General features: G+C 50.2%; 1 pseudogene; it reads right to left on the reverse strand.

Moving 5' to 3' along the window:
• Nucleotides 1–785: 785 nt before the first annotated feature.
• Nucleotides 786–26,338, reverse strand: LOC149360350 (uncharacterized; annotated as a pseudogene).
• Between the last annotated feature and the right edge of the window lie 536 nt (nt 26,339–26,874).

A 26,874-nucleotide genomic window follows, 5' to 3' on the forward strand; every position in this document is an offset into this window, starting at 1 on the left:
GCACAAGATATGGCATGGCCCCAAGAAGGTGGGAAAGAAATTCGATGTGAATATTCTCTTTTCCGTGCCATGCAAGCTTTCTCTTCTCTGTCTATTTACAGACAAAAAAGTAATCAGCAGAAAGCAGGATGTGGAATCGACCACAGATCCAAGTACGTGCCCTGCAGAAGAGAATTTGTTTGAGGTTCCTCTCAGCTCCGGTTCGGTATATGTAGGGCAGACAGGACGTTGCATTAATAAGCGTCATCAAGAGCATAGAAACTCGTTGATTTCGCATTGTGGAAAGCACCTGCCAAGGCACTGCCAGTCTTGTGAAAACAATAAAAAAGAAAAAGAACAATAAATGCCACTTTTCACGCATACAAAGATTATAGGCCATGCAAGAGAGGAAAAGGAAAGTGAGTGTCATTGAAGTCTTGCACATTGTAAGTTATGGCCCTGATAAATGTGTTAGTGAGGCATGTATACACCTGTATAAGAAAAAGCTTCTCTTTCTTTGTTTGGTAAGGTTATTTCGAGGGGGGGGGGGGGGTGCTTTGAGTGTTAGCAGCGCATGAGTTTTGCTTTTGAAGGAAAGGGGTTTCACTACAATAAATTAGTTGTTAGTCTGAGGTCCTCCTGTTTACTACTCTCCTGTGTCTGGTCCCCTGCTCATAATTCCATGGTTGCTTTCTCCGCTTGCAGGCATTTTCCTCTACGGTAGACACAGTGCGCCGAGCTGTGTAGGTAGTACATCGCCATGCTTCTAAGCGCACCGGGCAAGTGACGTCGAGCCCGCAATGCCATTAGAGCAGCTCGCCTGCCATCTCGGCCATGTCGCGTGGTCTCACCACCTCACAAAGTTTGTCGACCAAATAGAGAATTTGATGACAGACAACGCCGGAGGCTGCCGAGTCCTCCGATGAGGGTTTTATTGCTGTCGCATCCAAAGGAATAGCCACCGCGGCTATTAGCTCAAACTGTAAAGGCATAAGGGGTTTTTGCTGAAATATGCGAACGGCCTAGCCTCATCCAGCCCATCTTCATCATCACCGAGAACCGCATTCTGCCCACTGTAGGACAAGGGTTTATCCTAATGACCTTTAATTGCCCGTCTCCTGCGATACTTACATACTAATGTTTCCACAGATGTTGTGTGTATATATATATATATATATATATATATGTATATATATATATATGTATTGTCACGTTGTAGTGACGGCAGTCCAGCGGTCAGGAAGACACCAACCAGTCTTGGAAACGAAGCTCTTTATTTGGGCTGACTTGCGCCCGCAAAAGAACTGAATCACTCGGCGGCGGCGTAAGCAACAAGCATGCTCGTCGGTAGTCGAACTACGAATGTCCGCCGCTCGCGGATTCGCTCTTATTTAAAGCCGGCAAGGAAACTTCCAGATAGCAGGACGAGATCATCTACAGTAATCTGGAAAAACCTAGATGCAGCCTTTCATGGCTGCGATCAATCGAGATTAGACTCGTCGCTTCTGGCGTGACGAACAGAAATGAAAACTGCCCTTTCCTGCAGCCTTGAGCGTGAACGAACAAACACTACAATGTTACGTGGCATTACCCCCCTTCCAAAGAAGCATCGTCTCGATGCTTTAAAATGAAAATAAACACGGAGAATGAAAATTTCGAGTCCTTTAGCGTTCATAATATGGCTTCAGGCGTACGACATGTACGACTTCCGGGCGTGGGCGGCGTCGCTGAGATGCTGTCGTGCCGTCGGGGATGACTTCATAGTCGAGGTCACCGATGCGATTGAGAACCCTGTACGGGCCAAAGTAGCGTAGCAGCAACTTTTCGCTCAATCCACGGCGGCGATCTGGCGTCCATATCCAAACCCGATCACCTGGCTTGTAATGCGTGTCTCGTCGGCGCAAATTGCAGCGTCGGGCGTCGGTGTGCTGCTGGTCTTGAATGCGAAGCCGCGCAAGTCTTCGGGCTTCCTCGGCGCGATGAAGGTAGGCGGCGACGTCGAGGTTGTCTTCGTCGGAAACGTGCGGAGCATTCCGTCGAGTGTTGTCGTGGGCTTCCTGCCGTATACCAGCTGGAATGGAGTAAACCTGGTTGTCTCCTGGGCGGCAGTATTATAGGCGAAGATCACGTAGGGCAGAATAGAGTCCCACGTCTTGTGTTCGGCGTCGATGTACATGGAAAGCATGTCTGCGATGGTCTTGTTCAGACGCTCTGTGAGTCCGTTGGTTTGCGGATGATAGGCAGTTGTCCTTATGGCTTGTCTGGCTGTACTTTAAAATGGCTTGCGTCAGCTCCGCTGTAAATGCCGTCCCTCTGTCTGTGATGAGCACTTCGGGGGCGCCGTGTCGCAGGAGAATTTGTTCGACAAAAAATTTTGCGACTTCTGTTGCGGTACCATTAGGCAGCGCTTTTGCTTCGGCGTATCGGGTCATGTAGTCGGTGGCCACGATGATCCATTTGTTACCTGATGAAGTCGGAAAGGGGCCGAGGAGGTCCATTCCTATTTGCTGAAAGGGCTTAGTTGGAGGTGGTATGGGGTTCAGGAGTCCGGCTGGTTTAAACGGAGGTGTTTTGCGTCTCTGACACTCACGGCACGTTTTCACATAATGGGAAACGTCGGCAGCTAGCCGCGGCCAATAGTACTTCTCCTGGATGCGGTGCAACGTGCGAGCAATCCGGAGATGCCCCGCAGTCGGCTCATCATGACATGCCTGCATAATGTCTTGCCTAAGATTCTTGTGCACGACAAGAAGATGTACTGTACTGCTGGACGCGAAGTTCTTCTTCAGGAGAACATTATTGTGAACGACGAAGGACGACAGTTGGCGCTTGAATCCTCGAGGAGGCGGTGCAGTCTTGCCTTTCAGGTAATCAACTATGCTTTGCAACTCAGGATCGGAGCGCTGCTGCTGCGCGAAAGTGCTGGCGCTTACCGGTCTTAGGAAAGCATCATCGTCTCCTTCTTCGCTTGCTGAGTCGACGGGGGCTCGCGACATGCAGTCAGCGTCGGAATGCTTGCGGCCAGATTTGTAGACTACACTTATGTCGAATTCTTGAAGACACAGGCTCCAATGAGCAAGGCGGCCGTAGGGATCTTTCAAATTGGCTAGCCAGCACAGAGCATGGTGATCGCTCACTACCTTGAATGGTCGTCCGTACAGGTAGGGGCGAAATTTCGACGTGGCCCAAATAATGGCGAGACATTCTTTCTCGGTTGTCCAATAGTTGGCTTCGGCTTTCGACAGCGAACGGCTAGCGTACGCGATAACTTTTTCCTCTCCACCATTTTTCTGAACGAGCACCGCTCCTAAGCCCACACTGCTTGCATCACTATGGATTTCGGTTTCGGCGTTTTCATCAAAGTGCCCGAGCACTGGAGGGGACTGTAATCGGCGCTTTAGCTCTTTGAAAGCTTCCCCTTGCGGCATTTCCCTTTTAAAAGGCACGTCCGCCTTGGTAAGTTGGGTCAAAGGCTCAGCGATGCGCGAAAAGTTCTTGGCGAATCGCCGGTAATAAGCGCATAATCCGAGAAATATGCGTATAGCTTTCTTATCATTAGGCTGTGGAAGCTCTGCGATAGCAGCCGTCTTCTGAGGTTCTGCGCGAACTCCATCCTTGCTTACGACGTGACCAAGAAACAGCAGCTCCTCGTAGGCGAAGTGGCACTTCTCTGGTTTCAGTGCCAGGCCTGAAGACTTGATCGTTTCCAGCACCATCCGAAGCCTTCTGAGGTGGTCTTCAAAGTTTGAGGAGAAGACAACAACGTCATCTAAGTAGACTAGGCAAATCTGCCACTTCAAACCTGCGAGCACCGTATCCATTCCTCGCTGGAACGTCGCTGGGGCAGAGCAAAGGCCGAATGGCATCACCTTGAACTCGAAGAGTCCGTCTGGCGTGATGAACGCAGTCTTCTCGCCATCTCTTTCGTCGACTTCAATTTGCCAGTAGCCGCTCTTCAGGTCCATCAATGAGAAGTACTTAGCGTTGCATAGCCGATCCAGTGTGTCGTCGATGCGGGGGAGGGGGTAGACATCCTTCTTCTTAATGCTGTTCAGGCGGCAGTAATCGAAGCCAGAATCGTCTTTTCTTGGGCTAGTTGGTTTTTTCATGCTGTAGGTTTTTGCAGCGCACACGAAACACGGACGGACAGAAAAGGGAACGAAACACAGCGCTGACTTTCAACCCTTGAGGTTGAAAGTCAGCGCTGTGTTTCGCTCCCTTTTCTGTCCGTCCGTGTTTCGTGTGCGCTGCAAAAACCTACGGTTATCGAAGCAAAAGTGAAGTGAAGGGTGCCGTCTTTCTTTTCCACTAGGACAACTGGTGCTGCCCAGGGCCTCCTTGATGGCTGGATGACGTCGTCACGTAGTATTTCCTCTACTTGCTTGCGGATAGCTTGGCCTTCTATCAGCGATACGTGGTAGGGGCTCTGCCGCAGTGGTCGGACGTGTTCGTCTGTGACAATGCGGTGCTTGGCAAGCCGGGTTCGTCGCACATTCGATGCTGATGAGAAGCAATCGCTGTACCTTTGTAGAAGACTGCGTATTCGGTCTGGTCTTCTCCGGGGTAATGCTGGGTTGATGTCGAACGTGGGTTGATGGCCTTGGTGAGATGGCTCTGCGGGTTGGTCGGGTAGGGCAAATACGTCTCTGATGTCTGCCAGCTCGTCGAGGAAAGCGATCGTCGTAGCTTTGTTTAGATGCCGGTATTCTTCGGTGAAGTTGGTTAGCAACACCTGGGCTTGGCCATTTCGGATTTGGGCGACTCCCCTTGCGACGGCCAGTCCTCGATCCAAGAGTAGCTGGGTGTTCCCCTCGATGACACCTTCGGCAGTTTCGATGTCTCCAGTACCTATGCAGGCGAGGACACTCGATCGGGGCGGCACGCTCAATGTTTCGTCGAGGACGTTTAAGGCAAAGTGCTCGTCGCAGCAGGTATGGCGCTCTCCGTGGAAAGCTTGATCGACATAGATCTAAGGTCGATGATCGCCCGATGTTCATTCAGGAAGTCCATTCCCAAAATCACGTCTCGCGACCATTGCTGTAGGACCAGGAAGGTTGTAGCATAGGTTCTCCCATTTACAGTAACTCTCGCGGTGCAGCGTCCTAACGGCGTAATCAGGTTACCACCTGCAGTGTGGATCAGCGGGCCATCCCAAGTTGTTGTCACTTTCCTGAGTCGAATAGCGAATGGCCCGCTCATGACGGAGTAGTCCGCTCCCGTGTCGATCAAGGCAGTAACCGCGTGACCGTGGACCGTAACTTCAAGGTCACTTGTTCGCCTTTTTGTATTGCACGTTGTCTTTGGTGTGCGATCTCGGCTTCGTCGGGTATTGAGGCTGCAGTGGGCGTACTCCGACGTTACTGCTATGGGCAGCGGTAAAGGCGTCACGTCTGGCCGCGTCGTCGTCGTCGTCGGTGTTGTCTTCGAAGTTGTCGTCGTAGGTGTCGTCGTAGGTGTTGTCGGAGGTGTCGTCGGAGGTGTCGTCGCTGCAGGATCTTTGTCCTTGCGCTTAGAAGCAATCTCACCTCAAGAGGCTGCTTTAGTCAGTTTAACCTTCGGGGGCTGGGGGAGCCTCTACGCACGGCGTAGCCTCGGCTAGGAGATACGAAGCGTGGTGACGATGGCGACGGGGAACGTGATAGGCGGCTGGGCGTTGAGTATTCTTCCCGACGCAAGAACTCTTCGATTTCGGCTGGTCGCTCGCCGGGTCGGGGTCGTGGAGCGTCGTAAGCGAACCCTCGGATGCCCAGTCTTCTGTATGGGCAGTGCCGGAGGATGTGACCGGCTTCGCCACAATGGAAGCATAGTGGGCGGCGCTGGTCGGGATTTCTCCACTCGTCGCATTTCCTCGGCTGTGTGCGACGCTCGTAGGACGGGCGGGTTGGGGCGAGAGGGCGGCGGTCCAACGCAGCTGGCTGAGGGCGATAGGGGCTTGGGTCCCGTCGTCGAGGTGCAGGACGGCGCACAGCTGCGGCGCAAGTCATGGCTGTGGGCTGCAGAGGTTGCGTGGTTGTCGGCGTCACACCCAAGGACTGTTGAACCTCATCCCGGATGACGTCTGTGAGCGATGAAAGCTGCGGACGCGTTCCCGTTGGCAGCAATCGTTGGAGCTCTTCTCGCACAATTTCACGTATAACCTCCCGCAGGTTGTCGTTGTTAGCGGTGTCCATGCAGCTTGCTGACAAAAAGCGGTGCTGGCGGTCATACTGGCGGGCTCTGGCATCAAGAGTTTTTTCCATGGTGGATGCCTCTTCGACAAATTCCGCGACGGTTTTGGGTTGGTTCAGTACGAAGCCCGCAAAGATTTGCTCTTTCACTCCTCGCATAAGAAGCTTTACTTTTTCTTCTTCCTTTATGTCTGCGTCGGCACGCCGGAAGAGACGCTTCATCTCCTCAGTGTACATTGCAACGGTCTCGTTTGGATGTTGTATGCGAGACTGTAGCAGCTGCAGGGCTCTCTCTTTTGGCACGACACTCCTGAAGGACTTCAGAAGCTGCACCTTGAAGGTTTCCCAGTTCGTGAGGCTGGCTTCCTCATTCTCAAACCAGATTCTTGCTGGTCCCTCCAAGGCGAAGAAGACGTACCTAAGCTTCGTAGCATCATCCCAGTTGTTGAAGACAGCTACACGGTCGAACTGTTCCAGCCATTCTTCGGAGTCGGCGCCAGGCGAAGCGTCGAATGTTGGTGGTACCCGGGGCTGGTGAAGAATGATTGGAGTCGTCGTCTGGGGCAAGGTCCTGGTGGACGTTGCTACTGGTTTTCGCTTGCGGGTAGGGTCCGGCAGAATCCCGAACTCAGGTGCGTCCCCTAGCAGGCGTCGGCTTGCGCGGTGGACTGGAGTCAGGTCCTGCGGTGAATGACTCAGAGGGCTGGCGTCAAGATTTGTAGGGGGTGTCCGGAACATAGAAAGCTACCCAGCGCCTCCACCAGATGTCACGTTGTAGTGACGGCAGTCCAGCGGTCAGGAAGACACCAACCAGTCTTGGAAACGAAGCTCTTTATTTGGGCTGACTTGCGCCCGCAAAAGAACTGAATCACTCGGCGGAGGCGTAAGCAACAAGCGTGCTCGTCGGTCGTCGAACTCCGAATGTCCGCCGCTCGCGGCATCGCTCAATTTAAAGCCGTCAAGGAAACTTCCAGATAGCAGGACAAGATCATCTACAGTAATCTGGAAAAACCTAGATGCAGCCTTTCATGGCTGCGATCAATCGAGATTAGATTGGTCGCTTCACGCGTCACGAACAGAAATGATAACTGCCCTGTCCTGCAGCCTTGAGCGTGAACGAACAAACACTACAATGATACGTGGCATTTTATACATATATATATATATATATATATATATATGTTGCGAAAGCGTGAAGTACTAGACTGCTTATAAGAATATATAGCGAAGTATACGCTTCGTTAAAGGAAACATATTTATTCAACTCGACGTTTCGATCGGAAGACCGATCTTCTCTGGTTGTATAAGCCTAATTCCTCATGTTTCGCGTCATCGTCCGTTCTCATATCTACATGGTAAGCAAAATACTCCCCAAGGCCTGCTTGGGTAAAAGAATTCCGAGCAGGACCCTGCCCCACCCATTATACAGAGTGTACTGCTCATCCGCAAATGCACCCTTCTAATCCTTCATCAAGTACTTGTGTTTACATGGTCAGTTTCAGTTAAAGTGAAAAAATGACTAGTGTAGAGCTCTGCGTAGAAGGACTACCTCCCAGGCCGGCAAAGGTGTGGCGCGACCTGATCCTCTCGTATAGAAGAAAGCCACAAACACGTTACCGGTAGATAGGAGCGCAAATACTATCAGAAGGACGACACCAACAGACGGGCACTGTGCAAATCTTCTCACATTGCACGTAAACGCAATTCTCACACTGCAAATTACAGATTCTAACTCTCCTAGAACATAAACACAATTATTGTGACTTCATCTTTGCCTTGATCTTTGTGTTGCTACTTCTGAAACCACCTACTCCTGACGAGTGTAGGTACCCTGATTGTCGTGCCTGTTTATCAGCACTAGACTCGCTTACAATGCCTGTATACCCCATTCCAGAACTGCGAGATAAACAGCGTGCCGCGTGAATTTTTGTGTACAGCTTGAACATGTTGTTTTTTCGCATAAAGTCAGGTATTTCAGTCTATTACATGAGGTAGACTAGACATTGCCCGATTGCAGGTCTGGCCACAGCAAAGGTCTTTCACTTATAAGAAGTACACCACCCAACCCTCCCCTTCACGGTGGTCGATTTACAAGAACCGCCATATCACAACCACCCTCTTGACAAACCGCTCTGTCAAGATCACAGATTTTTCAGGCTCAGCGGCGTAACACCTCTGCAGGTGGTGCCTCCTTTAATGGGCAGCCCAATTCTGAACCCACCTAACCAATTACGGTATCACTAGCAGACAAGAATAGTACAGGTGAGCCTCTCGCCGCAGTGAACGAAGTAACAGACCAAATTCCTCTAAACGAATGAAGAGCATATCGGAATGCTGCATTTGTCTGCCTTTGAAGTTAGGATTTTCACACTATTACAATGCGGTTTACCGCAGTGACCTCGAATTTTGTCTTTTCCATTTCACGGCAAGCACGATCCTTCTATGTAGGCCCTTGCTTCGTGTTAAGGAGCTGGATGGGAGACCTGGGCGAAAAGACTGTTCTTTCCTTGGGAAGGGAGCTCCTGAATGGCTCCAGGAACTCTCTTTTGAATGCATCCCACGACGTCCAAGAGCCCTTGTGGCTCTGGTATCACATTCACTCAGGCCGGTATGAAAAGGAAACAGTGTCTATGAAGAAAACAAAAATATTTTACCTCTGTGCTTTCAGCTGCAATAGCGCAGCTAGCCTGATTCATAGCTGAAGGCAAAATATCTGCCAGAGCACACATTTATAAACCCTTTCCAAATGAATATCTGGCTCCAGATTAGAAATGTGCGGAATATCTGTAGTCGCGATCATTCCACCCTGAATCTACAAGCCGAACGTACCATTGAGAATATGGGGTATCCTCACTTTCTATCCTTGTGAAATGAGTTATGTAGGTCCCCCAGTCGAACAGCTGCAATTAATCTACGGAGTCTTCCTGCGGTAGCCCTTGGAAGCTTGGCGGGTCCTTGGGCTGCGGGAGCAGCACTCCATGGCTATGTCTAAGTGACTGGTTGCCTTTTAGGTGCCATATCAACTAAGACAGCCTGCATGTTCACCAGACGCTCCGTTCTCGTGACAACACCGCGTACGGACCAGTAGAGTGATGTAGGTGGCACTCACACGAACTCTTTATTGGAACGGATCTGCCACCACGAAAAATTGAACACCTCTGCCATGGCGATAGAAAGAAGATTGCTCTGTGGTTCTCGGAGAACAGCATCGCCGCCGCTTCCATCACAGCTTAATAAAAGACGGCATTGAACATTCGCGGTAAGGGGTACGGAAGAACGATACAGTCATCTCGAACAGCGTGGAAAGAGCTGAACGTGATTGAGGATTTTCAATGCTCCGTGGTCCCTTTCTGGCTATCCAATATTGTGATAAGCCCCTGTCCCACCGAAGATTAAGTGCGAAAGTAAATGTCAGATACAGATACGGCGCCTTGAGTGAATTCCCGACTCTGTCGTGAGTACCTTGCCGCAAGCGCGAACACACGGGGCCTGCGTGTGCAGGAGATTCAAAGAGACGGGTTCCAGGCGGCTGACGTCACTTTTAGTTGCGGGAGCAGCCGCTGCAACCGGTGTAGAGCTGCGAGAACACTGCACTCGCTCTCTGGGCGCCTGAAAAGGAGCCGGAGTTTCTCAGAATAATTCCATAAAAATGTCAATCTCCAATCTCATCCCAATACTCACTTATTTCCAACCACCCATTATTCCTTTTTTATGATCAATCTCTTCCCAACTAATCTCACAGTAGCCCTCTCGGGCGGCATCCACGGCAGTGCTTCATGTTTTTTAATGCCGCGGAAAGAATGGCGTCACGGAGTGCACACGAGCTCTGTGTTTTTAGTATCGTGCTCTGTTGCGTCATTGCCATCCACACGAATATTTTATTTTTGATTGCCCCTCCTTCCAGGTATTTATTTCATATTACAAATTTATTACACCAGATAGCTTAATCTTATCTTTGTGGCGGGGTTGAAGGGCTCCCCTAACTTATTCCTTCTTACTGAATGGTATTTAGCCAGTACCACCTAGGCAGCATTTGGACGCCTGTACAATACAAAACACCTTTCCAGCAAGATTTTTCTGAATATTCAAAACCGCATCAGAACGAAAGCGTCTACATGGCTTTTTATGATGCGTCGAGGCGGACTGTGTCTTGGAATCAAGATTTGAACGCTGTTAAGATCGGCGTTAGCAGGAAGAAACCAGCACCCACGTGTCGCCTGGACGGTTCCGAGAAACCCCTGTCAACTCAGCGACGCTTGCCTCAAGTCGTTCCGGATTCACCACGAGGCAAGGGCGACGTACTGTTCTGCGTCTCCGGGCAGGACCCACAAGAACAGCTGGACACAAAGTGCCCAGGTGGACACGTACTGCCTCTCCCATTTCGCAGTAAACATGTCAAGGGCATGTCAAGGGCCCTCGTCACCGTGGCTCTTCTGAGTATCGAGCATCGCGGCGGGCTGGCGGGGGACTTCCACAACATTCAAGAACGTCCCCAAGGGACAAAGGCCCACTTCCGCCCTTTTCATGGTCTCGCATTCCGACCCTTCGTGAGTGATGTCTTCTGACGGACAGGTGTTGACAGCCCGGGGAACCTTCGGCGCGTCCGAGAACCTTGCATCCCGGAATCAACTTTACCCTCAAAGGCATCCTTGTCTCCCCGGCTCAACGCGTGACGTGACGTGCGTGACCAGTGTCCACAGGTGCGGGGGCGGAGGTTTGTGCGCGCGAGTGAGAGTTTCTGGCCTCTCCTGGCCTGGAGTTGACAACATCATCCTGGGGAAGCTAGGGAAGACGGATCGCATAAAACTCGGCGACGAAAGCAGTCGCAGACACTTCTTCCTGTTCCGGACTCTTGTCAATATGTAGTCATAGTCGCATTTTCTGTTGTAAATATGTAAATAAATTCAAGTCTTCTTCCGCCACCTTCGAACTCCGTCGCTCAGCGGCATTCCTGTCCTTGGCCTGGAGGTGGAAACGGGCGTCGTGCTGACCGTGGATCCGTCGAGCCGCGACCCCGAACCTCGTCCTCAACAACTGGTTGGCAGCGGTTGGATCGACCATGCTTCGTGGTGTTGCTTCTCTGGGTGAGTGCTCGGACTTTGCTTGAGATTTGCCAGGCTTCAAATGTTTGGGTTATTACTTTGAACTGCGGGGAATCGAGGGAAGTTGTTCGGTGAGGCGTGTGTGTGTTAACCTCACGACAACAGTTGAACAGCAAAGCCGGGGCTAGGAGCAGCAAGCATGGATCTCATGACATGGCCGGAGGCAGATTTGCTAGCGTTGTGCGAGGAGTTGGGTGCGGTAGTAAAGGAGGAGATGGAGAAAGCCGATATTTGTAAGTCGCTCTTAGAAACCGCTGACGAGGAAACAATTGAGTTTACTTGGGAACTACTCAAACCCGAGCTGAAGAAAGCAGAGGATAAGCGGAAAAGAGTAGAAGAGCAACGGTTAGCGGCAGAGCAACGGAAGCGGGATATAGAGAAACAACAGCGAGAAATAGAGGAACAGGAACGAGAGTTGAAAATAATGCAGCTTAGAGTTGAGATGCTACGAGGCGCAGTCAAAAATGAAGGAAGCAGAACTTCGACAAAAGCGGAGAGTGGGGAATCAGAGTGCCAAGAACATGCACAAGAAGAAGGTAGTTTTAAACGGTGCGAAAAGGCGCAACAGGCAGAGCACAAGCGCATAATAGCAAAAGTCGACCAGAGCATTGTCGAGGGAAACTGGGATCTGACGCGATCTCAGCTGCGAGTATTCAAGAGAGGAGAAAGCATTTCAAAATTTCTTGACAAATTTGAAAGTAGCTGTGAGAAGTCTAAATTAGACAATGAGATTTGGAGCCACATGCTAGTGTCTCTTTTGCCGCCTCAGCCTGCTAATGTAGTACTGAGCCTGTCCGATGAGGATATGGATGACTACGGAACAGCCAAGGCAGCTTTATTCCGCCACTTTGGAGTTTGGACAGAATGCGTAAGCGGTTGGATGAACTTGAACGGTAAAGTGAGGGAGCCATTTAAGTACGATACCGCTTCTGTCCAGACGAAACCCGCTAAGCTTAAGACTGTTGCGGAGAGTAAAGGTCTCAACACTCCGAATAAGAAACAGGCGCGTTATCGGCACGTGTGGGATCGAAACGCGACAACTCTAAAGAGAAGTTCCGAAGAGGTTAGAGAGACCGTGGCCGAGCGGGACCGACGCAACGCTAGGATAGAGGGACCCATGCACGCGTCTGGTCGGAACGAAGGTGCAGCAGGAAAAGGGGAACACCTGGCACCCGAGTTTAAAGGTAAGGCACGTGAAACGGTTGCCGAGCCGGGTCACCGCGTTGACAAGAAACAGGAGTTAGTGCAAATGTGTGACCGGCAAAGTGGTAAAGCCGGAAAAGGGGAACACCCACCCCGACGCTTAAGGAAAAGGTAGAGGTGCCCGACTCTACAAGTTCGCAAAGTGAAATTGAGGGCAGCCTCAAAGAGTGTGCACAAAACAGTGCAGAGCGGTGCCACCGCAAGGTGTGTGACAGGGATGAGCCAGGCGAGCTCGAAGGCAGTGAAGAAGACGCGCAAACGAGAGAGGACAATACTCAGGGGTGTGAGTCGCCTAGCCCAGAGGCAGTGAATTGTCCGCCGGTCGATTGCGTAGAGGTAGTGCGGAGCTGCGACGCCAGCGAGATAGTTGCTCGTCAACCCGGAGTCCTCAGTGTGTATGGGCAGCCTAAAGAGTGGGTGGTTGATCCCGAGGTGCACGTGGGAGGCTCGCAGCAAGGAGAAAAGAGCGCACCACTGCCAGAACAAAAAGAGATGAAAGGCTCTTGTCCAGAGTTAACAGTGCGCAGGGTCACTGAGGTGAAGGAAGATGAGGTTGTTTTAAAGCCTAGAGAAGAGAACCGCATTGCGTGTCAGAAAGCAAATTCTGATCGTGCGTCGCGTGCGGATAGGCCAGAGAAAAAACTCCCAAAAGTGCCACGAAATCTTCCAAAGGTGAAAGCGGCAGTACGCTAACAAAAAGACCACGTGCGAAAGTGGCAGAACCGTGCTGTCGCAAGACAAGGGCAGTCAGCATGATAGTGAGTCGTCCTGCTGGCAACAGAGCACCAGTTTCTCGAAAAAGGAGAATAAAAATAGAAGTAACGCGCTCAGACTGCAGAAACATCCGACCACGCGATTCCTTGAAAGTGCAGGGAATGATCGCCAGAAGAAAAAGACGGCGTTGTAAGCCAGCAGGGCAGGTTTGTAGAGCCAGGCTACAGAGAAAGGTACGAGGAACTCGTTTGTGTCTGCGGTGTGGGCAAACCTGTCAGAGGGGGAATAGTGTAGCTGGCGCCAAGTGTGAAGGGCGGAAAGGCAATCCCCTTACTGGAAGACCATTGTTGTGTAGTAGGGTCCGGCACTACACGCGCTGCCGAGGTTTCCCCAGCCTCTGGACGAGGCACAAAGACCGAGACAGGGTTCAGGAAATGACTAAGGCCTGGGGTGACGTCATTTGTCACGCTTCCGCAGCTGGAAGAAAGGTCAGACGGACGCGACCCCGAAGGGCGCGGCTGAAATGAATCCCTGAACACAAGAGAGAGGGAACATGTGCTTTTCGTTTTATTTTTTGTTAGCATTTTGAGAAAGCTGGTTGTAGGGTTTGAATACGGGATGACAAGCTACAGCTCAGCAAAAGTTTCTGCAAGGTCCTAGAGAGTAAATTGTTAGGACCAGGAGCTTTCTTTTTAGTTGTTCTGTTTATGGTTTTCCTTTAGGAAGAAAGGCAAACAGGGAAAATTAAGGTTAGTTCAATTTGCCAAGTGAGTAGGGAAATATCACGTTAGGACAGACTGTGATATTTGGGCAATTAATGGTAACTGACAATAAAATGTGTCGGTTGAGGGCATTTAAGGTGTGATTTTGCAGTGTTTTTTTGTTTAGTTAGCCGATAGTGTTCTTAGAGTCTAACAGAAGGACTCCGGCGGAGCATCGTGTACGGGCACGTGGCTTGATTTACAGGACGCAGAATTATTTCTGCAAATTTCGGTGCAGTCTCTACTTCGAGAGGGCAAGCTTTCCCGACAGTTTCCTCGCAAAGATCGTGTAAGGATAAGTTGGGCAAAATTTTGAGCTAAGACGAAGTCTTTTCGTTGACAGAGGGTATTGGGTGATCTCAGCTTTACGGTTTTCATCGAAGTTTTAGCTGTGAGATAATCCTCTGAGAGACAACGTCTAATTCGTGCTACGTGGCAAATTGACTTTGGCGGTCATGAGGTTGCATGTAGTCTCGCTTTATGGCCACAACTATTGCTGTCAACTGCAAAATTTTCAGTTCAATTTTATGCCGACAACGAATTGTATTGCATAGCAGCCTGGCGGATCTCGGGTGAATCTCGGGCACTGCCTGGGGAGTGGCGCTGTGTTGGGTGGTCGGTTTCTACTAATGCCTCCATGGTGCGAGGATTAGGACTCTGTTGTGTGCTCGCAGAGAATCTCAAGAAAGGCATCCCACGCTACAACCCAAGCCCATCTCTCCTCGACCAGTGATTGTGACCACTGGCCGATCGAGATTTTCCTGGCCGCGGAGGAGCTGTTAAGATCGGCGTTAGCAGGAAGAAACCAGCACCCACGTGTCGCCTGGACGGTTCCGAGAAACCCCTGTCAACTCAGCGACGCTTGCCTCAAGTCGTTCCGGATTCACCACGAGGCAAGGGCGACGTACTGTTCTGCGTCTCCGGGCAGGACCCACAAGAACAGCTGGACACAAAGTGCCCAGGTGGACACGTACTGCCTCTCCCATTTCGCAGTAAACATGTCAAGGGCATGTCAAGGGCCCTCGTCACCGTGGCTCTTCTGAGTATCGAGCATCGCGGCGGGCTGGCGGGGGACTTCCACAACATTCAAGAACGTCCCCAAGGGACAAAGGCCCACTTCCGCCCTTTTCATGGTCTCGCATTCCGACCCTTCGTGAGTGATGTCTTCTGACGGACAGGTGTTGACAGCCCGGGGAACCTTCGGCGCGTCCGAGAACCTTGCATCCCGGAATCAACTTTACCCTCAAAGGCATCCTTGTCTCCCCGGCTCAACGCGTGACGTGACGTGCGTGACCAGTGTCCACAGGTGCGGGGGCGGAGGTTTGTGCGCGCGAGTGAGAGTTTCTGGCCTCTCCTGGCCTGGAGTTGACAACATCATCCTGGGGAAGCTAGGGAAGACGGATCGCATAAAACTCGGCGACGAAAGCAGTCGCAGACACTTCTTCCTGTTCCGGACTCTTGTCAATATGTAGTCACAGTCGCATTTTCTGTTGTAAATATGTAAATAAATTCAAGTCTTCTTCCGCCACCTTCTAACTCCGTCGCTCAGCGGCATTCCTGTCCTTGGCCTGGAGGTGGAACCGGGCGTCGTGCTGACCGTGGATCCGTCGAGCCGCGACCCCGAACCTCGTCCTCAACAACGCTCAGTAAAGGAGATATACTAAGAAAACTGGCTCTGTAAGGCCTTTGTATCTAGGTTTATTATACCCTGTTATACTTTTTTTAATGAAGTAGCTCTCCGCAAGTACACCGCTTGATATTGAAGCACCTCATAAACATAGAGTAATTATTTGCCCCCATAATGAACGCAGCCTGGACTTTAACTGTCAAGCAGTAAAAACATATTTTTTCCTTTAACATAAATCCGCCCAGTTCATTTAGCGGCAGTCTGTTCATGCTGATAGTGAATGCTATCAGGTAGCCTTTCTTGAACGCATAAATAGCTGTCAAACACTACAAGGCGTAAGTAAAAATACTGTCCTTAAAGCATATTCGACGAAGAGCTAGCCTGAGTGTTCCAAGAAACGTCCTACAGCCAATACAAACCTCTGCAACAGAAGGGTTTCTGTTCCATCGGCAGTGTTGATATTTGCAATAAATTCATGAAGTTCAGACTATTGCCTAACGTTGTTTTTTTGTTCTGTCGTGAACACTAGCTGTTCTTTCTTTGCGCGAAAGTAGGACCGGCTACTAAAGATAAACGTACGACTCTGTGACAAATGTTCACCACACTCATGGCGCAGGAACCGCGCTGGAGAGTGGGGTCGCTTTATCAATAACGTGAGTCGTACAAGACAACGTATTTATTCCATTCATATTCACGTGCAGTGTGCTCTTTTCTGCGCTGAGCAGTTATACATCTTTCAACATGAGCGAACAGACCCCAAAGCAAGGCTGATCGACCCTACTTGCTATTAAATCACCACTACATCGTAAATAAAGTTAAAACAACTTCAGACATGGTAGTTGCGCGAGACGCACACAGACATGCAAGACAGGGTACGGCACGAGCGCAAGCTTACAACTGTTGTAAGTTTGCGCTAGTCCAGTACGCTGTCTTGTGTGTGTGTGTGTGTGTGTGTGTGTGTGTGTGTGTGTGTGTGTGTGTGTGTGTGTGTGTGTGTGCGTGTGTGCGTGCGTGTGCGTGTGCGCGTGTGTGGGTGTGTGTGTGTGCGCGCGTGCGTGCGTGTGCCTGTGTGTGTGCGTGTGCATGTGTGCTTGTGCGTGTGTGCGTGTGCGTGCGCGTGTGCGTGCGTGTGCGTGTGTGTACGTGCGTGCGTGCGTGCGTGCGTGCGTGTGTGTGTGTGTTTGGGTGTGTGTGTGTGTGTGTGTGTGTGTTTGGGTGTGTGTGTGTGTGTGTGTGTGTGTGTGTGTGTGTGTGTGTGTGTGTGTGTGTGTGTGTGTGTGTGTGTGTGTGTGTGTGTGTGTGTGTGTGTGTGTGTGTGTGTGTGTGTGTGTGTGTGTGTGTGTGTGTGTGTGTGTGTGTTTCGCGCAACTACCATGTCTTACGTATTGAACCAACTAGGTCGACAACACGTTCTACTTAGTTAAAACAACTTTTCCAGGAAAAGCTATTACCGTTCAGCTTTCCATAGCCATATTTGACTACAGCTTTTCAATGCCTGCAGTGAACTCATTCATGCGAAACATATCAGCCAGAGTAAAGACACTGCTCAGTGTATTCTTCCTGTCGGACTGCACGACGAAATTATAAAGACGGGTTAACCGGATCTCATTGCCAGGAAAGTGAAGTTATATCACCTTGGCACCACATGAAAAACTCCTCCAACTAGGCCTGCACAGTACGATAGGGGAACTTATCGAGGCCCACCGACAAACACAATACATGCGTCTCACGAATCACCACCAGTAGGCCCATCCTGCACACCATCGATATCCGCCTGCCAGCCGCGGATCCCACAAAGCTCCAGATCCCCCACCATATTCACAGGGAACTACTTATCAAACCTCTCCCTAAAAATTGGCTGTGGTTTAGCTCCGGCTAAACCCGGAGGACTGAGAAAGCAACACCTGCGCGTAGCCATATATTGTTGCGTGAGCTACATTGCCCATAGTCTCGCCGTTTCGCGTGCTCTTACACGACCATACTACGCATGCGCATGGAGCAAGTGACGTTTCTACGTTCAGTTGTAGGTCCTGGCCCCCGTCACCAAGGCCTGCGTGCCGGGGACGGGGAGTAGGTGGCTTCCTTATCTGGCGGAAAATAAAGTTGGTATCATCATCATCTGGCGTGCCTCGCCGCACGCGCTCGCCTTTCTTAGAATTATCGGAGTGTAAAACGTTCAGAACACCAACGCCAATGAACACAACGGACGCCGGTGGCCTATATCATTAGCGCCGCGTTTCTGGCAACACCTTGTCAATGCCTCCTGCTGACTTCTCGCTCTCATCACATCACGTACCTGTAAGTACGATTAAAGCGTCCACTGACCCAGGGACTCCAACCCTGCTATCCCCCCTCACCCCAACCCAACCCGGGAGGACTGGGAGGCGACCCTGCTCGGCTGCTCTGACCTGCAGGCCCAACGGGCCTTGGTCGCGCGAGCCTGGGCGGCGGCCGATGCCACTGGAGTCCCGAACTAGGGACCTCCACCTAGTATTTGTAAGGGCTGGCCCCCTCTGGGTCAGCTCATGCATAACCTCCTGTATTATACCTGTACATAAATTTTTTCCACCACCACCACCCAGGGAGCCATTATGCGCACTTCCTTTCCTTAAAATGATCTGAGTGTAAAACGTGGTCACCGCCAACGCCAATGAACACAACGACAGCCGACGGCCTATGGCTGCAGCGCGGCATTGCTGGCACAACGTTTTCAATGGCCACGCATGCAGCGCATACCTCCACTTAGCTTAAGCATGGTTGAGGTGTCCACTGTTCCAAGAGAGCAGTTGAGTGCCTTTCCTCTGGTTCAAGTGTCCACCGAGATATGGGCACCTCGCCCTCACCTCAGGCTATGTTTATCCCGGCATAGCAGGGATAAGCCACTGCCAATTTTAAGGCGGAAGCCTTTAATGCCTCATCGTTGTAAACAGGAGTTGACGGAAATGTCACGCTTTTCAATTCGTCGAAATGCTCGTGACGTCACAGTGCGCGCGTTTCAAACGGGGCCAATCGCACTTTGGCTAGCAACCGTCTTTGCTCTCAATTCTTACTGGGAAGATGGAGCCATGAATAATCTGCGCTTTACGCGGTTTCTCGCATTTTACTCGGCAACGTCCGAGGGGAAAATGTTCCAAATGAACATTGTGAATAAATATTTTCGAAGTTTTCATATTTCATTTCACTTGTTTTTATATACACCATAAACCACGCAGTTAGCGATGCACAATCGCTACTGCGCATAAGAGAGAGAGGGAGACTGTGGGTGGATGCCGTATGCACAGGCGAAGACGCGGCTGTAGCCATCACGAACCCCTCCCTCCAAGCGATTGCCACCCTTCTCATATCCCCCGCTGCCACTTCGGAGTAGGCCGCAGAGGTGCCATCGCCCTGGCCATCACACGCACGGAGGAGCGATATATACTATCTTACTCTAAGACTGCCATACTAAATTTTGCTCGCTGGAGTTCACGTCCCTGCATTTCGCAAACTGAACTCCCTCGCCGCCCGCCCGCCCCGCCACGTGAAGCTGATATGGGTGCCTGCCCACTCCAGGCATCCCGGAAAAGCTGCCGCCAATGCTTAATTTAGCCCGAGGTTCTCTCAACCAGGCACCGGTGGCCTCCGATCAGGGGTTCTCGTGGGAGCGCATGCAGTCATTCAGTGAAATGGCTCAGGCCTGCAAAGCCGAGCATCGGCTCGACCCCCACCCATCCCTCCTTCGACAATTACCATCAGACACTTTAGAGGCGACTCCAAACACGCACTTCACCCTCCCCTTTTATACTCACGCGCTATCACCAAGTCCACACAAACCCTTCCTGTACCCTCTCCCACCACCCCAAAGCCACTCTTAACCATATTCTTTTCCTCTTCCCGGCGGATCCTCCTCCGCGGGGCCAGGAGCACCTTACCACATGGGAGGCTTGGGAGACCCCACTGTGCTCCGACGACCCGGCCAAGCAAGCCATCCCCGCAGACCGGGCGCCAGCGTCATGAGCCTCCGGGACATGAACGGTTGAGTGCAGTGGGACCATGCGGAGGCGCAAGGTCATACGTGTCTCAAACTCCCCTGTTCAAAATAAAGTTTTCAACACCTAGACACCACAACTGCCTGTGTCAGTGGTCCGCCAATAGCGAACTCCGCGTAAATCTGTGGGGGTATTTTAAAGTTGTAATTTTGAAACAAGAGAGTGCAGCGAAATTCTGCGCGAAAATGGCAGTCATTGTTTTTTTTTTAAAAAAAACTGCCTTGTGCCCACAAAGATTTGAAGAACTCGGCGACGGCGATAGAAATAAGATTGCTCGGCGGTTGCTGCGGGCCACCATCGCCACCGCTCTCGGCCGCGCTTATTCTAAAGACAGCAGCGAGCACTCTCGAACAGAACTGGAAGAATAACACTCATCTATCACCGCGTGGGCCCTAGCGTGATTGCCATTTCTCAGAAGCACTACGGTCCCTTCTTGCCAAGCAAATAAAGTGATAACCCTCAGTGCCGCCCCAGATAAAGCGCAAAATTTAAGATCTGAGATGGCTACGGCGGCCCACGAGTATTCGCAAACGCACCTGCTCCAGCCGTGGACGCTGGAGATCTCGGGATTGTGCAGGAGTAGCCGCTGTGGCCTGTATACGGCTGAGCTGAAACTGCTGTTCCTTTACTGGGGCCTGAAAAGGAAACAGAGTGAATCAGGATATTTGTGTGAAAATGTTGTCTACAATCGAATCCCAATTGTCAAATATTTCCGAAACCCGATTTTTGCTGCTTAGCAAGCAATCTGTTCCCACCGTAACTCCAAGGAGTACTCGCACACCCCTTCCACGGCAATGCTTTTCGTTTTTTAATACCGCGGAATGAACCGACAACATGGAGAGAGCACAAACGCTGTGTTTTTAGTATAGTACTCTTTGTTGTTTCCGTCTGTAATCAATCCAAGCAGTAAAGATTTGCGTATGGCTTCTTTGAATAACAAGACTGCAGAGTTCTATAGTACATAGAGGGTCTTAGGGATCACATTTACGTTGTTCTGTAGGTCCATAACCGCTGGAGTTGTTGGAGACTGGACGGCGAGATCCCGTCGCGTAATGGTCCTTGCCAGAACTTGCGGGTATAAGAATGATGTTATCTATGAGTGACTGACTGTAGGGGCTCAAATCCTATTCTTTCAAGGCCATTGTTCATTCCTCCATTTTTGACGCCCCAAGGCTGTTGTGGCTCGTCTCTTGCTTGCTCCGAGCAGGACAAATGGTGAGCTCTTGTACAATTCTGAGGGCAAGTTGCACTCATCAAACTTGATGCCAGATGCTGGCGAGGCTGGTGGCAGTGGGTTCCACGGTCAGTTTCATGAAAAACCACCTTCAAAGCGCAACAAAAGACCAAAATGTGAGGCAGAGCGCCTGCCGCCGCACGCTGAGTTCTAGTCCGGTTTTCGTGTGCATCTATAGAGAGGATTCAGCTGTGCGAACAAAGGTAGTGTAACGGAGACGCTGTCTTTGGCTGGCTGCTGTCATCATTCGTAGTCGACGTACGCCAGCAAGCACGGAGGCACCATTAAAGGTCGACAGTCAATTCCTAGTCCTAGTTAGCAAGTCTGGCAAAACTATTTGCAGATGCCGAACCTCTAGGGATAGGGATTTGCAACTTTTAAGCTAGGCATGAAAGGAACCTAAGAAGGATTAGCGTTTCTGAGTTAGAAAATAGTATAACAGACTTTTCCGGTGTGAACAAACCAAAACCAATTTCTGCTTTGTCGAGCGTAACCTAGAGTAAGCGTCTAGAGCATCTTAGAGAGTAGAGCAACCTAGAGTAAGTGCCTTATGCTCGAGTGAACGCACCAGTTTTCGGGATCTCGCTTGCTGCTCCAGTAGGGGGCTCGTCGTTCGAGCAATTGGTGCAGAGGTCACAGCCACGGGAGAATTCACTCGAGGGCGCGCCTGCTCTACGACGTCTTGCATAGGAGCCCGAGCTTATAATGGTCGGTTTACAAAAGCCGCGCTGTCGCCTTCCCCATCCCTATTCTCATAGCATATTCTCATTCAGTTCTCACAACCCAACCCTCATGTTTGGCCAGGTAAAACTAGGCTAGTCTCGCGGTAGCCGCAACACAGGACTGGTTGTGTGCCTCACCCCCTCCGGAAATCTGATATCTGTTCCCATGAAGCCTTATAGGCCACGCTAGGAGCCTGCAACATCCAAAGAGAAACACCCACAATACTCTTCTCAGCGGCTGCCCTTCTTCCCACGATCACCTGCCACCCATCAGCCCACACAACCACCACCAATTTTCACCCTCCATATGGTCTGCCCGCCACTCGCCCACTGCACATTACGTCCCAGTAGTGCCCACTGTCACCAACTCTCCAGGGTCTATCCTCCACATGGCCTTCACTCTCAAGAAGACGGTGCAGCGCAGAGCGAAAAGGTGACAGAAAAATTGAATTTAAAACGCAATGGAAAAGGCAGCTTCCCCCAGAAGTACGTGCTACCTGTCCCCTTTCCACCCACCATCTTTGCTGGGAAACTTGCCACCCTCTCCTCAAGCACTCCTGACACACCTCCGCCTCTCTACACCATCCAGAAAAATTCTGTCATGCATCAGAAGCCTCGCCTTAGAGTAAAACAACAAAAATAATCATCAAGAATAAATTAAACCCCTTTTCTGTTAGTGTCATATTACATTAGCGATTGCACCGCAATTTTTTTCTATTGTGTTTATTAAGCTAACGGCGCATCTAAAAATTCTTAGCCATTTAATGGGCCAATCTTTTTCACTAGGAGCACCTCTAGGTCCACTGGACACATTACGCCCACCGAATGTTAGAACACATTTGTACATACATCTCTGATGGTTCGTTCCCGGCCGCTTCGTTAGGATTTCTATGGTGAAGGAATGCAAAACGCGATTGCACTGATACTGCAGTGTGGGTTTAAAATGGCGATAAAACGACTGATACTTGCGGGTTCAGTGTGAAATAAGGACATGCGCTGTGCTTGCGGACAACGAACAAAACTGAGGGGCAAGTTCTACCACGCTCACCATCCTTCGGTGAGTTTTTAAATACACCTTATAAGGAGCCCTTTGCTAGGGCTCCCTTGAAGCGTCTCTTCTTTGAGGTAGAAAGAACGACTCTTGAAGCTTACTTCTCTCGCTCCTTGACCTAATCACATGCTAAATTGCACAAACAGTCTCTCTGCGCTGGTGTAGAAGGGCGTGTCCGGTGGCTACGTGGACGTCGAGTTCACGAAGTTAGAGCAGACATTCACTGCAGCCGTCCAACCGTAAACAATGCCACGTTGCCAGACCAATCATGTTTTCTGGCCAATGGATCTATAGCACTGAAATGCAAAACCAGTGCACATAGGCACGCGCACCTCAAAACAAATGCAAAGATACAGACGTGTACTCACTTTCCTGTCAGTCTAGACAAATATATTTACTTTGTAAGGCTAATCTTATCCACAACACACGCTTACATGCGGCTCCTCGTCGCTGTCTGTCTCCTTAACCAAGGAGCGGCTAAGGACAGTTCCAAAACTATACAGCTCCCTTGGACGCTTCCTTGAATTAAGGGCGAAAGGGTGGCCCCTCATTTGAGATCAGGAAACCGCGTAAGCTGAGCTACGTTCTGAAATTTGCTCTCTGTGCATAAGCATATTTGACTACAACGTTTAAAGTGCTGCAGTAAACTCGTTCATGTGAAACAAATCAACCCGTGTAAAGTCACTCCACAGTGTTTACTTCCTGTCCGACTGCACGACGAATTTATAAAGACAGACTGAATGGATCTTACTGCCAAGATAATGAAGTTATAGGACCTAGAGACGCAATTATCTTTGTGTGTCGTCCGCCAATAGCGCACTCCGCGTAAATCTGGGGGGGGGGGGGGGGGGGGGGTTAAAGTTGTAATTTTAAAAGATAGTGCAGAGAGATTCTGCGCAAAAATGGCAGTCGTTGTTATTTCTTTAGAAGTGTCTTGCGCCAACAAAGAATTTAACAATTCGGTGACATAGATAGAAATGAGATTTCTCTGTGGTTTTCGAGGCAAAGCATCGTCACCGCTCTCGCCCGCGCATTATTTAAAGACAGCAGCAAGCATCGTCGAAAGGGACATTGAAGAGCAACAGTCATCCAAAACAGCGTTGAACCGAGTGTGATTACCATTTTTCAAAAGCACTCTTCTCCCTTCTTGCCTAGCAAACAAAGTGATAAGCGCCAGTTCCGCCGGAGATAAAACGCGAAATTTAAGATCAGAGACGGCTATGGCGGCCCACGAGAATTAGCCCACGCACCCCCTGAAGCGGTTTGGGGCTAAAGGTGCGCCTTCAGGAGCAGTAGCAGCTGCTGTGGCCTATATATGGCTGCGCTGAAACTGCTGTCCCTTTAAGGGGTTTGAAAAGGAGGCAGAGTGAATCAGAATATGTCTGTGAACATTTTGTTCTCCCCAATCGAATTCCAATTGTCACATATTTTCAAAACCGATTTTACCTTCTTAACAAGTAATCTGTTCCCACCGTAACTCAAAGGAGTCTTGTCGGGCCCCCTCCACGGCAATGCTTTACGTCTTTTTAATACCGCGGAATGAATTGACAACAGGGAGAGAACAAACGCTGTGTTTTTAGTATCGTGCTCTCCTCCGTTATTTCCTTCTGTAATCAAATCAAGCAGAAAAAATTTGCGTATGGCTTCTTTGATTAAAAAGACTGCGGACTTCCATCGTACATACAAGGTGTTAAGCTTACAAGGGTAGACGTGCAGGCTAGTTGGTGAACCATGATTATTTAAAACAGCGCAAAAGACAGGGACACAGATAGAAAAGACACACACAGCGCTGACTTACAACTAAATTTATTCATGGAAAATACATGTATATATACATAAGGCAAGATGCGCGAAGGCGGCAAACTGTAAGCTCTCCAGCCTTAGTCGCATGAGTTGTCCCGTGACAAAGCCTATGGTTGCATGCAAGAAAAAGCATCAAAACAGGTATGTTGATTGTACTGAAGGGATAGTTTATGAACTTCCGCTATCTTGTGGGAAAATATACGTCGGACAAACAGGGCGTTGCCTCAACGACAGATTAAGGGAACATAAAAATGATTTGGCTACCTCCAATGACCGCAACCTGCCGCTTCACTGCTCTGAATGCACAAAAGAAAATCAGGAAGTGTGTAAACCCATGTTTTATAGGTGCCGAACTTTTAAAAAGAAGCAAGGACCGAACCACGAGGGAAATAATTGAGGCCCAAAGGATATCAGCTCTGGGTAACCTTTGTGTTAGCACCCCTTCTCTTGCGCTATCTGATAAAGAACGGGCGTATTTGGCAAAGCGCGCGACACGTCATTAGGTTTTTTCAATTTTTTTGGCGCATTTTACCAGTTTGCCGCCTTCGCGCATCTTGCCTTATGTATATATACATGTATTTTCCATGAATAAATTTAGTTGTAAGTCAGCGCTGTGTGTGTCTTTTCTATCTGTGTCCCTGTCTTTTGCGCTGTTTTAAATAATCAAGGTGTTAAGATTGACATTTAAGTTGTTCTATACATGGATAACGGCGGGAGTTGTTGGAGATTGCACGGTGAGATCCCATCGCGTAATGGTCCTTGCCAGAACTTGCGGGGATAAGAACGATGTTATCTATGACTGACCGGTGGTGGGGGCAGAAATCCCATTGTTTCGAGCCCATTGAATTCTCTTCCGTTTGTGCCGCCCCGACGCTGCTCTGAATGCTCTCTGTTGTTCATAACCAGCGGCGGCGGTGCCGTGGGTTGGCTCATACCTGCTTGCTGGAGCTGCAAAACAAAGGACAAAAGGCAATGAGCTCGTCTGCAAATCTGAGGGCAAGTTCGCCCATAAAACTGGATGCCAGATGTCGGCGAGGGGGGCAGCAGGTAGTTCAACAGGGGAGCTTCACGAAAATCCACCTTCAAAACACAACAAAACACCAAAAAATGCGGCAGATCGCCTGCCGCTGCGCGTTCAGTTCTAGTCCGGTTTCCATGAGCCTCTAGAGGGGTTTCCGCTAGGGGAACGAAGATAGTGTAATGGGGAAGCTGCCTTTGGCTGACTCCGAGAATCTGTAGCCAACATTTGTAGTCGGCGGTCGCCAGTAGCCGCGGAGGCACCAGTAAAGGTGGACAGTCAATTCCTAGTCCCAGTGAGCAAGTGTGTTAAAACTATCATCATATACCGACCATCTAGGGGTGGTCTTTGCACCTTTTAAGCAAGGAAGAAACATAAGAAGGATTAGTTTCCCTCAGTTAGGGACTTGTTCAGCGGATTTTTGCAGCGTGACCAAAACGACACCAATTCCAGCTTTGTCGAGCGCAGGCTAGAGTAAGCGCCGAAGTGCCTTATGATCGACTGAACGCGCCAGTTTTCGGGACCCTGCTCCCTGCTCCGGTAGGAGACTCGTCGTTCGAGTAAAAGGAGCAGAGATAACCTCTGCAGGGTTCACTGGAGGTCGCTCCTGCTCTACAGAGGCCTGGATAGGAGCGACCCGAGTTTATTAGCAACCGATTACAAAAGCCTCGCTGTTTTCTTCCCTGTCCCCATTCTCATAACATATTCTGATTGCATTTTCATAACCCAACCCTCACGCTTGGCCAGCTAAGACCAGGCTAGTTTCGCGGTGGCCGCTACACAGGACTGATTTTGTACCGCTCCCCCCTCTGGAAATCTGATATCTGTTCCCAAGAAGCCTGTAGCCCACGCTTGGAACCTGCACCCTCCACAAGAAATACCCACAATGCACTCCGCTGTCTCGCGGCTGCCCATCTGCCCACCGTCATCTTCGATTCTCCGCCCTACCCAACCACCACCAAGTTTAACCCTCCGTATTGTGCGCTCACTACCCGCCCGCTATACATTACGCGCCAGAAGCGCCCCATGTAACCAAGTCTCTATCCTCCACAAGGCCTTCACTCACAAGAAGACTACGCAGCCCCAGAACGAAAAGGTGATGGCGACATCAAATTTAAAGTCGCAATGGGAAAGGCAGCTGGCCTCCAGACACACGAGCTACCCGTTCCCTTCTCAACCGCCATATTTGCTGGGAGGCTGTCAACCCTCCTAAAAGCACTCCCAACACACCTCCGCCTATATATGAACATACAGGCGTAATTCCTTTCCTTAAAACCAATTTGTATTTCATTTTTCCTTCCCTTACGTCATCCAGGAAAATTCTGTCATGCATCTGACGCCTCGCCTTAGAGTAAAAGCCTCAAAATATTCATCAACAATAAAGTCAATCTCCCATGTCATGTGACATCAGTGATTCCTCCTTAATTTTAGTATTGCGTTTATTCACTCAATGGCGTATCGAACA

This window comes from Amblyomma mixtum, chromosome 2 (assembly GCF_055824585.1).
Source record: "Amblyomma mixtum isolate Tamu chromosome 2, ASM5582458v1, whole genome shotgun sequence".
Lineage (NCBI taxonomy): Eukaryota > Metazoa > Arthropoda > Arachnida > Ixodida > Ixodidae > Amblyomma > Amblyomma mixtum.